Here is a 12941-nt window from a genome sequence, read left to right as displayed (position 1 = left end):
GCCAGCTGTTCCAAGTGCGTGGGACTGCACCATCTGCGCCCGGCAAGCTGTATCACCTGCGTCCGGCCAGCTGTACCATCTGCGCCCGGCAAGCTGTACCACCTGCGCCCGGCCAACTGTACCATCTGCGTGGGGCCGCACCATCTGCGCCCGGCCAACTGTGCCAGCTGGGAGACACCGGTGCTCCCATTGCTCTCAGATTGTATGTAAATTTCTTTCTCACTCTTTCAGGCTCCTGCATCGCTTTTTCCCCCCCTCTGTTCAGTTCTCTTGACGTTCTCTCGTATTCCGTTCTTTCCCCTCATTTTTTTTTCCTCTTTTTACCCTCTTATTCCCCCTACTCTCTGTACTTCATGTTAGTCCTGCCACCCTCACTATTTGATCTTTTTTTTTCTCCTCTCTCTCTCTCTCTCTCTCTCTCTCTCTCTCTCTCTCTCTCTCTCTCTCTCTCTCTCTCTCTCTCTCTCTTTCCATGTTTTCCATGTTCTTTGTCCACTGAATTTTCGTACCCTTTCTCCATGCCATTCTTCGTCTGACTAGTTCCTTTCTCTTTCCCCAGCGTTCATCCTCATGTTCCTTTGCACCACTTTGTACCAGTTCTTCTTGTTTTTGGTCTCACAGTTTTCGGTCCCTTTTCCTCTGGTCTCTTCCTCCTGTTTTTCCCCGTGTCTATTAATTTTCATGTTGGTTCCCATACTCTCCCTCCTCTCCCCCCCCCTCTCTCTCTCTCTCTCTCTCTCTCTCTCTCTCTCTCTTTATAATATATATATATATATATATATATATATATATATATATATATATATATATATATATATATATATATATATATATATATATATATATATATATATATATATATATATATATATATATATAATTTTTTCCCCCAATGTCCCTTTCTTTATGTATTACTGTTTCTTTGTCTTTCCTCTCTCACTCCCTCTCTCTGTTCTTTCCCTATGTTACTATCTTTCTATATCAGTCTCTCTCTCTCTCTCTCTCTCTCTCTCTCTCTCTCTCTCTCTCTCTCTCTCTCTCTCTCTCTCTCTCTCTCTCTCTCTCCTGGTATTGTCCACACTGTTAAATCCTTGTCCTGTTTGAAGTAACGTAGTGTCCCCCCCCTCCCCCAGTTTCTATTTTCAGAAACTTGTCTGCATCCTCCTCTTTCTTTGTTCATACTTCCCTTCTTTCATTATCATCGATGGAGTAATATCTCGTGCCAATATACATTCACAGGATTTGTCCTTTCTGTTGTTCATCTGACCCCGCAACACACTCCTCTGCCTTATTATTTTTTTTCTCTAGTTTTTCTTCCCCTTCCCCGAGTGTTACTGTATATTTTTTCCTTCATTGATTTTTCCCCCCATTTCCCCTCGATTTAAACTTGCAGGAGGCATGACTTCGCTGAGTGGATCGCTCCCTCCCCCCTTGTTCTGCTAGTCAGGGGCTTGGCCACTCAACAAGGGCTTGGGCAAGTCGGGGGCTTTGGCCGGCCAAGAGGTTCAGCAGCGAGGGGCGGCTGTGAGTGGCCAGTAACGCTGGCCAGTTTAGGGGATCGTCACTCAGAGAGCAACGGTCAGTCAGGCCTGTCATTAAGTCAGTAGTCAGGTCCGCGAAAGAGGAGCCTGCCAGTCAGGGGCATTGACAGAGGAGGAATGCTGTTCAGTCATGGGATTCCATCAGTCACTGGTTAAACGTGAAAGAAAAAAAAAATAATGGGACTGGCTGACTTCTCTCTGACTAGTCAAGTGGCTTTGATCAAGATGTATATACAGAGTTCAGTCAGGTTTTGATCATTGTTTGGACATAGTGAGTCAGGGGCTTGTACTATCAAAGGGCGTTGTTTGGTCACCAACTTTTGCCGGTTAGGAACAATGGCTAGTAAGGACTTTAGGTAGACAGGGGAAAAGGTTTGAAAGGGGGGGGGGTTATTAATCACTTGGTCTTCGGAGATTCGGGGTTGTTGTTAGTGAGGGACGTTGGGCGAAAACGAGATTTAGCTAAACTGTTGGTTTTTGGGTGGAAATATTAGCAATGACCTGACGAGGTGATGGTCAGCTTGGAGATCCAGTGAAGGATTTGGCCGGTCAGTTGTGACAGCGAATCATGGTCGTGAAAAGATTTCTAGGGGGGGGATTGCTCTGCCGAGAGAGCAGCATCAGCTGGTCAAGGAATTTGGCCTATCTAAGAGGGTCTTCCAGTCGAAAAGGGGGCACTGGTCAGACAGGGTGCTCCAGCCAAACGTTTCCACTGACCAGACAGAGATTTTGGCCAGACAGTGTCGTCAGATCAGGGACTTCGACCAGGAGAAGGAAGAACAGGTAACGGCAGATCCGATGGTTCACGACGAGGTTATTCTTTGGTGGACATTTACAGACGTCCTGAAGTCATAATGTTATTTGTGGTAGACGTAGGATGATAAAAGTGAAGGACATCTCGCCACCCATCACTCTCTCTGGCACAGCAGGCGGGAGAGAGAAGAAAGAGAGAAGATGAGAATGAACACCATGTATTATGGCAAATGTATACTGCCAAAGAAATTTTGCAGGGAAGTGTGAATGAGAATGTCTACTCTGATGCAGTGGATTCTCCAGGGGAGGACGCTTGAACTTAAAACGGAAAAAAATATTAAATTCTTTAAAAAAGTTTTTAAGGTGTATTTATTGATGATATGTGTCATTAAAGTAATTGCCAAGCCTAGATTTTAATGTATTCATAGTCTTTGCATTGACAACGTCTTGTGGTAATGTTGTAATGTTCTACTGTTCTCAAGTTAAAAGAAATATCCCTTTGCCCATGTTGTCATAAGCTCTGTCATTTTAATGTCATATTGTTATTTCTAGTCGTTAAACCTCTTATTTAACGTGACTAAATTTTGAAGCCTTCAATCAGATCTCCTCGAAGTTTGAGTTTCTTTAGAGAATGATTCTAGATGTGACTTTTTTCCTTTACATAAGTTTTATTACATAGTGAGGGAATGAGCATTGTTGTACTGCTCTGGAGAGTCTAGTCTATATTCGTCACAGATCGAAGTTTGTCGACCAGAATTGAATAGTCTTCCAAATGAAGTCTGACCTGGGAGTTGTCAAGTGAATATTGAATCCTTCGCTTCAGTTTATATTTCCAGATGTGAAACTTAGCTTTTTCTCATCTCTCTTGCAAGCAGCTAGGCATTGGTTTTCGTATTTTAGATCGTCACTGTCAAACAATTCTAGCTTTTTTTTCGTTTTTAATTCAAATTGTTATTTACCAAACATTCGTGATTTGTCTAACAAGCATTCGTGGATTGTTTAATATGAAGTCCATTTCTCGCCTCTTCGACCACTCCAACAGACTGTCCAAACCACTTTGAATCTTAAGGTAGTTTTCTTATGACTTAGCTATATTTGTCCTAATTTCGTGTCGACAAATTTTGTAAATCCCCAAATCGTTGATAATAGCCAGTGGAAGAGAATGAGCCTCAGGATTGAGCCTTGGGGTATTCCGCCCCGTCACATTAAGCGTGATGGACATTTGCCGGTACAACGTCACTCCTTGTTTCTTGTCTGTGAATCAGTCTGCTGTCCATTTCCAGAGTCGATTCCCTGTCCCGTAACTTTACTCTTGCTTAATAGTCTTATGATACTTTGTGGGAAACCTTTCAGAAGCCTTGAGTGTATATCACCTGAGGGTATTTTGGAATCTCCTGTTCTATGCATATATAAAAGATTAGATTTCTGTTACATTCGTGAGACCTCCTTTTTTGCATCGAAACTCGTGGTGATGTTATACTATTAGTGTGTCATATGAAAATAAAACCTCTTTGTCCCACTTGATTGTTTCTAATATCATTCCCAGAACGGAAGTAAATGCGGATGGGACAGCAGTTTCGAGGTGCATTTTCTGTCTCCAGTTTTGAAAATTGGTGTTACATATCAAGCCTCCAATCAGAGGGTGTCTGTTGCCAGTGGCTTAAAAGAATTAGGGCCAGATGGAAGCTTTCATTATGGCAGGCTCGTTGGATAGACGCGGACTCGTGCTTAGGCTTGACGGGAACTTGGGCCAGGCAGAAGCTTTGACGAGACAAGGGCGTGGTCCAGTCACACGAGAATTTAGCTACAAGAGGATGGTGGGCTGAAGGAGAGCTTCGGCGTGCCACGGGGGTTCAGTTCAACCAGAGCGTCGTCCAGATATAGTGACAGTGGTCTGTCAGGGATGTCTGCCAGGAGAGAGAGAGAGAGAGAGAGAGAGAGAGAGAGAGAGAGAGAGAGAGAGAGAGAGAGAGAGAGAGAGAGAGAGAGCAAAATGGTAATGTTTGAAAATACTTGACCTCGAATGATGATCTTCGGGACTGATTTTACCGAGCACGTATTGACTATACCAGAAGACAAAAAAGAAAAGAAAAGAAAAAAAAAGAGGAGAGGAACTGATCAATAAATAATGATGAAAAAAGGTCGTAATGAGATCAGTAAACAGCTTTTGAAAGAAGGGAAGCCAGCCACCTCCCCTCCTGAGCTCTGGAAAGTAAATTGCCCTAATTATATCATCTCGGAGTTCAAAGTCCCCTCCGTCCCCCACAATCTGGATGCCTTATTATGGTAATGATGTACTTTGGGCTCAATAAGAGATCGTTATTGAGGCTCAACCGATACGAAGGCGAGGGAAGGAAGGGCGACTGGTTACCCTTTGACTTGCGACCTGCCGGAAGAAGACCTTGTGTTTATATTTGGTGCAGACGTGTTTGACGTCGTGAAATGTAAGCATTGCCTTTTTTAAGTCCACCTGTTTAAGGCCTGCACGTTCTCGTCTTGGAAACCTTAGATGACTTTTCTTGAGAACAGTTCAAAGGATGGATGTCTCTTGGAGGCCGAGAGGTGAAGAAAAACGAAATGTATGCATGACTTTCCTTTGTCAATGTAGTTTTAAGTTTTCATGCATATATTTCTGTGCTCGCAGACGTTACTCCTCGAAAAGCTGTTTGCAAAGAAAAAAAACACAAAAACAAACTCATGTTATTCGATGAAATTGCAAGTGTATGAAGAGGTTTTTTTTTTTTTCCGGTTTGAGAATGGTGACTGAGCAGGGAAATGGAAATGTTGATTAACTACATCACAACGGCTGCCCACGCAATCCTCTTCAACTCCCGGACCTCTCTCTCTCTCTCTCTCTCTCTCTCTCTCTCTCTCTCTCTCTCTCTCTCTCTCTCTCTGAGGGGTTTCAGTGAGCCCGGGACTTACTCAGAACACCATCTTCTGTTAACAATCTGTCTTTTGAGACGGGACGCTTCGGCAAGAAGCAAGCAGAGCAGGTTACCTCTCTCTCTCTCTCTCTCTCTCTCTCTCTCTCTCTCTCTCTCTCTCTCTCTCTCTCTCTCTGAGGGGTTTTAGTGAGCAAGGGACTTTCTCAGAACACAATCTCCTGCTAACATCTGTCTTGTGAGACGGGACGCTTTGGCAAGAAGCAAGCAGAGCAGGTTACCTCTCTCTCTCTCTCTCTCTCTCTCTCTCTCTCTCTCTCTCTCTCTCTCTCTCTCTCTCTCTGAGGGGTTTTAGTGAGCAAGGGACTTTCTCAGAACACAATCTCCTGCTAACATCTGTCTTGTGAGACGGGACGCTTCGGCAAGAAGCAAGCAGAGCAGTTTACCTCTCTCTCTCTCTATCTCTCGTGTGTGTGTGGGTCGGGCTCCAGCCTCTCCGTGGTGGAGGAGGACATCAAACTGTCACTCGACGGTAGGGCAGCTGAGAGGAGATTCCACGCCCGATAAAGCTGTGAATATGGGTAGCAAGGACGACCCGACCCTCCTCCCGTGGTCATAATGGGGTCGGGCGTAGGTCGTGAATGAGGCTTACGGGAAATGGTAATCAGGCTTGTCTCTGCGGCGGTAAGGGGAAACAATTCAATTTCACGGTGACGTCAGGCCAATCGGAAACACGGGTCTGTTGTCCAGAAAATGGAAAATAAGATTGGGGGTGAGGGAAAATTTTTTTTTGTGTGTGGGGGTTGGGTTTGATATTTTCCGACGATTTTCAGTTTTGTTTCCTGCCTTCCTAACCCGCAGACTCGGAGGGTAGAGAGAGAGAGAGAGAGAGAGAGAGAGAGAGAGAGAGAGAGAGAGAGAGAGAGAGAGAGAGTGCTTTCTCGCTCCGACCCAGATGGGTACTGAAGAAAGAAGTATCATACAGGAGGAGAGGATTTCATACTACTTCAGAAAAATTGAGAAATCCTGGAGGTAGGATTTCGTTAGCAGCGGCAGAGGATCTCTCTCTCTCTCTCTCTCTCTCTCTCTCTCTCTCTCTCTCTCTCTCTCTCTCTCTCTCTCTCTCTCTCTCCCCACTTAGCACAACGGACTTTATTTATTTCGTCCCACACTCAAATGTCGGGACCCAAAAATAGAACCGGGAATAGGTATAGGATGTTGGAAATTGTGTTCCCCTCATGGTTTGTGCCATGAATCATTCATGTATAGCAGCAGTATGACGCTAAACTTTCCCCCGCGTCAGAATGTTTCTCTTGTCTGTTACAAGTGGTACATGTACACACACACTGCTTTCCACGTTCCTGATTTTTTCTAATATTCTACCCATTAATATTACTGACCACTAGTACCACAACTACCACCGCGACTGCCTCAGCCACTGACCACTAGTACCACAACTACCACCACTACTGCCTCAGCCACTGACCACTAGTACCACAACTACCACCACTACTGCCTCAGCCACTGTCAGTAGTACCACAACTACCACCACTACTGCCTCAGCCACTGTCATTAGTACCACAACTACCACCACTGCTGCCTCAGCCACTGACCACTAGTACCACAACTACCACCACTACTGCCTCATCCACCTCCCAGCCTCACCTCCTACGTATACACACACACACACTTATCATTCGTATCGTTTCGTCTTGTGTATAGTATTATCCTTCTTTCTCCCAACCCTCCACCATCATCCAGACACTCCCCCCCATCATCGTCTCCGCCTCTCTTCCTCACACCCATCCTCATCTATGTCTCGCCTCCAGATAAATTCTTTCTCCAGTTTCCTTCTCCATCTCGCTACCACGTACTCCTTCCTCCTCACTTTACCCTCAACGAACTCACTCCTTTTTCCTATCTCGGTCTCCTTCTTTCGACGGCCTCCCTCCTGCTCCTGCTCTTCCTGACATTCCCTCCCTCTCCGCTCCTGCCTCTGACCTTGCCATTCAGCCATTCCCTCTTTTCCCATCGTTCCCTTCAACCCCTTTTTAATTAACCTCCTTCTTTCCCATCTTCTTCATATATCCCCTTCCCTCCTCTTTCCTCATCCATCCTCGTACTCCATCCATCTTTTAAACTTCTTCATCTCTCCCCCTTTCCCATCTCCTTTTTCCCCTTGTCTCTTCTCTTCCTCATTCCCTTTCCTCCATCCCGACTAGCTGCCTCTCCTCCTCCGGTCACCCAAAAGATATCCGCTTAGTGCTGGTATATTTTCCTCCACCGCTTGGTGGTAGGTAGGTAGAGGCGTGGAGAGTTGGTGGGAGAGGAGGAGTTGAAGGTGGAATTGGGTGAGGATCAGGTGTAAGTGGATGAGGAGGAGGAGGAGGAGGTGGAAGTGGGTGAGGAGATTGAAAATGAGAGAGAGATAGCTGATGATGGGTGAAGGGTTATGGAGAAAGAGAATATGGGAAGTTAAAGAGAGGAAGAGAAGAAATGAAAGTGATGCTTCAGATAAGAAGAAAAATTGAGGTAGCAAAATGGTGTAAAGAAATGTTGGCAGAGCAGGTGGCAGAGAAGACACGGGAAATATATTGTCTAAGAGAAGGGCTGCTGTGTTGGTGTGAAGGAAGACAGTTGTGGTGGTTTAAAGATGCCCGTGTGGTGGGAAGGAAGGCAGTTGTGGTAGTGTGAAGGAAGTGATGGTGGTGGCCGTGGTGTAATGGAAGACAGCTGCGGTGGGATGAAGGAAGATTGTTTTGGGGACGTGAAGATAAGATGCGACGTTGTGTGGAGGGAGGTGGTTGTTGCGGGTGTGAGAAGGAAGGCTTTCCTTAGCTGTGTGGAGGGAGATGGTTGTGGTTTCGAGGCGATGGTTGTCGTGTGAAAGAAGGTTGTTGACTTCGAGTGAAGGAAGGTAATGCTGTCGTGTGTAAAAGAAAGCACAAACCGTCGCAGGAGAGGGAGGAAGGAAGGAAAGTCTGTCTTAGTGTGATGGAAAGTGGTTCTGTTAGAGTGAGGTAAAATTAGTAGTACTTTGGATGGGTTGTGACTGGCAGGGCTGAAAGTTGTGACGGTAGATAAGATGATAAAGAAGACTGGGCCTTGTACGAGAAATGGAAAAGTAGATGGACGGAATGGAAAGGAGGACAGGGGATGGAACTTTTGTAGAGAGACTTGGAAGTTATCATCATAAGGAAAGACGTTCGAATATTGAGCTGGGTGGATTCGAGTTGCCGAGAATAGAAGAGGGATATGGGGAAATTTATCAGAGCTGGGGAACGAGGCTGGAAACTCTCTCTCTCTCTCTCTCTCTCTCTCTCTCTCTCTCTCTCTCTCTCTCTCTCTCTCTCTCTCTCTCTCTCTCTCTCTCTCTCTCAACGGTTCGTCCCGTTGCACTCTCGTCGTACTTCATGGCGTTCCTTCGTCGTTATTCTAACTCGAGCTATTAATGCTGGAGGGAGTGGTGAGCGGGAGGAGCCTTGTGCATTATCTCCCTCTCTATGGATCAGGAATTTCGGTTAGTGTTGCTGCTCTCCTGTGCATGAGCTCGTCAGCGACCATTAGGTCTTGTTTTATCTGGCTTCCCCATGTCATATCTGTGCGTAACAGATAGGTATGTACAGTGTGTACATTTCCCCATGTACTTATTCACGGTAGACGCCTGCACGGGAGAGCAGTTATTTCTGGATTTAGTGTTTTCACATATCTTTTTGTCCCGCCTTTATCGGGATTAGGGCAGGGCTGTGGAGGGTTTCTTTATCGCTGGTATGGCCCTCCGGACCTCGATAAGATCTTGACGAAGCACCAGTATGGAAAAAACATGGGAGAGAAGCCATGTTGTGCCACGGTATACACACACACACACACACACACACACACACACACACACACACACACACCTTCGGATCCTTCCACACGCAGAGATGTCTCTTGATCCCAGTTAATCTGCCGAGCGCTTGAGGCGAAATGTATTCAGAGATCGCTCTCCCCCGGTATACACACGGCCTGACTGACATGAGGGTATTTAGTCGTAGCCGAGAGGCATTTAGTCTCGGCTAGAGTGGCTCGGGCTGTGGTGGAGTGGTTGTCTCCGGACACAACAGCAGTCACCTGGACGCTGCCGGCACTCATCACCTGGTTACGTATACAACATAATGTGTACATACTCTCGCTGGTCGTTCAGCAGGAGAAGGAAGGACAAAGAATCTGTTGTGAGTCGAAACAGCTGAACACATCCCGAGGCGAAGACTGCTGGCACACACACACACACACACACACACACACACACACACACACACACACACACACACACACACACACACGTTCGTTCACCGCCTCTCATTACACTTCAGTAACGAGAGCTTACGGCCTCGTGTGTGCTTGGCTGTCTGGAGAGAGCGTAAGTATTGTTGGGTTTAAACAAGATTATATCGGAAGTTTTACAGACGTAGAAGCATCGTATTTGTCTGGGCCCGGGGACGTGGGGGAAAGCTCCACGTCTCGGGCTGGCTCCTGAGGTGCCAGGTGCGTACAGAGAGAGAGAGAGAGAGAGAGAGAGAGAGAGAGAGAGAGAGAGAGAGAGAGAGAGAGAGAGAATAAAGACATGGCACGCTGCTGAACGTACTTCATTATTCATGCTGGGGCATATCATCATCCGGAACTCGACGGATGTTCACATTCAATTTCTGGGAGGAGGAGGTCAGTGGTCTAGGGTTCGGGGGCGGCCTGCCCTCTCCTTCAAAGATACCCTCCCCCACCCCCGATATTGCTGTTACCGGAGCCGGATCTGTTGTGAGGTAGGAGGGGAGAGATTTATATAAGGAGGATATGAAATTCTGGCCGCGGGCAATTCTGTACATCTTTTTACCCGCGTTTGTGACGGTGGCCGCTTCAAGAGGAATGTAAGGAAAGAAAAAAAAAGAAACTTCGTCATATTGAGATGGAGGGAGATGGGTGTAAGAGCAAGCAGGTGAGGGAATCAGTTGCCCTTGACACGTAAAATGTAGTTAAGTTATAATGTTAGTTTTTAGGAAGGAAAGACGTAGACCTCTCTGTGAGCATAGCCAAACGAATGGTATATTGTATAGTCTCTCTCCTACGTTTTCAAAATTGGGAGTCTGAGAGAATGTATTTTGCATTCCTGCCCGTTCTCTGGGCGTTGGCTCAAGAGATGATGGTTACAGATCGCAGGAGAGGTCCAGGGGTTAGGCCACAGCGATTGAATTACGTGACAAGTTACGTGGGTGAGTTGTTACAGGGACTGGACACCAATGAATGTATTCTGTAACATTACATAACTGTTCACGATGATTGAGGTACAGTGATTGAACTGTTTAACAAGATGTATGATGAATGATATATATATATATATATATATATTTTTTTTTTTTTTTTTTTTTTTTTTTATACTTTGTCGCTGTCTCCCGCGTTTGCGAGGTAGCGCAAGGAAACAGACGAAAGAAATGGCCCAACCCCCCCCCCCCCCCATACACATGTACATACACACGTCCACACACGCAAATATACATACCTACACAGCTTTCCATGGTTTACCCCAGACGCTTCACATGCCTTGATTCAATCCACTGACAGCACGTCAACCCCTGTATACCACATGGCTCCAATTCACTCTATTCCTTGCCCTCCTTTCACCCTCCTGCATGTTCAGGCCCCGATCACACAAAATCTTTTTCACTCCATCTTTCCACCTCCAATTTGGTCTCCCTCTTCTCCTCGTTCCCTCCACCTCCGACACATATATCCTCTTGGTCAATCTTTCCTCACTCATTCTCTCCATGTGCCCAAACCATTTCAAAACACCCTCTTCTGCTCTCTCAACCACGCTCTTTTTATTTCCACACATCTCTCTTACCCTTACGTTACTTACTCGATCAAACCACCTCACACCACACATTGTCCTCAAACATCTCATTTCCAGCACATCCATCCTCCTGCGCACATCTCTATCCATAGCCCACGCCTCGCAACCATACAACATTGTTGGAACCACTATTCCTTCAAACATACCCATTTTTGCTTTCCGAGATAATGTTCTCGACTTCCACACATTTTTCAAGGCTCCCAAAATTTTCGCCCCCTCCCCCACCCTATGATCCACTTCCGCTTCCATGGTTCCATCCGCTGCCAGATCCACTCCCAGATATCTAAAACACTTCACTTCCTCCAGTTTTTCTCCATTCAAACTCACCTCCCAATTGACTTGACCCTCACCCCTACTGTACCTAATAACCTTGCTCTTATTCCCATTTACTCTTAACTTTCTTCTTCCACACACTTTACCAAACTCAGTCACCAGCTTCTGCAGTTTCTCACATGAATCCGCCACCAGTGCTGTATCATCAGCGAACAACAACTGACTCACTTCCCAAGCTCTCTCATCCCCAACAGACTTCATACTTGCCCCTCTTTCCAGGACTCTTGCATTTACCTCCCTAACAACCCCATCCATAAACAAATTAAACAACCATGGAGACATCACACACCCCTGCCGCAAACCTACATTCACTGAGAACCAATCACTTTCCTCTCTTCCTACACGTACACATGCCTTACATCCTCGATAAAAACTTTTCACTGCTTCTAACAACTTGCCTCCCACACCATATATTCTTAATACCTTCCACAGAGCATCTCTATCAACTCTATCATATGCCTTCTCCAGATCCATAAATGCTACATACAAATCCATTTGCTTTTCTAAGTATTTCTCACATACATTCTTCAAAGCAAACACCTGATCCACACATCCTCTACCACTTCTGAAACCGCACTGCTCTTCCCCAATCTGATGCTCTGTACATGCCTTCACCCTCTCAATCAATACCCTCCCATATAATTTACCAGGAATACTCAACAAACTTATACCTCTGTAATTTGAGCACTCACTCTTATCCCCTTTGCCTTTGTACAATGGCACTATGCACGCATTCCGCCAATCCTCAGGCACCTCACCATGAGTCATACATACATTAAATAACCTTACCAACCAGTCAACAATACAGTCACCCCCTTTTTTAATAAATTCCACTGCAATACCATCCAAACCTGCTGCCTTGCCGGCTTTCATCTTCCGCAAAGCTTTTACTACCTCTTCTCTGTTTACCAAACCATTTTCCCTAACCCTCTCACTTTGCACACCACCTCGACCAAAACACCCTATATCTGCCACTCTGTCATCAGACACATTCAACAAACCTTCAAAATACTCATTCCATCTCCTTCTCACATCACCGCTACTTGTTATCACCTCCCCATTTACGCCCTTCACTGAAGTTCCCATTTGCTCCCTTGTCTTACGCACCCTATTTACCTCCTTCCAGAACATCTTTTTATTCTCCCTAAAATTTACTGATAGTCTCTCACCCCAACTCTCATTTGCCCTTTTTTTCACCTCTTGCACCTTTCTCTTGACCTCCTGTCTCTTTCTTTTATACTTCTCCCACTCAATTGCATTTTTTCCCTGCAAAAATCGTCCAAATGCCTCTCTCTTCTCTTTCACTAATACTCTTACTTCTTCATCCCACCACTCACTACCCTTTCTAAACAGCCCACCTCCCACTCTTCTCATGCCACAAGCATCTTTTGCGCAATCCATATATTGTATATATGTAAAATGGGTGAAGGATACTCTCAAGTATCTTGGGTTTATATAAAACATTGTTATAGATGAATTTCTCACATCCTGTGCTGTTCAATAGGAGCTGTTTCTTAGATTTACGAACTGTAAAGCACCCAAGTG

The sequence above is a fragment of the Panulirus ornatus genome, chromosome 1 (genome assembly GCF_036320965.1).
Source record: "Panulirus ornatus isolate Po-2019 chromosome 1, ASM3632096v1, whole genome shotgun sequence".
NCBI classification, from domain to species: domain Eukaryota; kingdom Metazoa; phylum Arthropoda; class Malacostraca; order Decapoda; family Palinuridae; genus Panulirus; species Panulirus ornatus.
Note: the sequence above shows the minus strand (reverse complement) of the source record.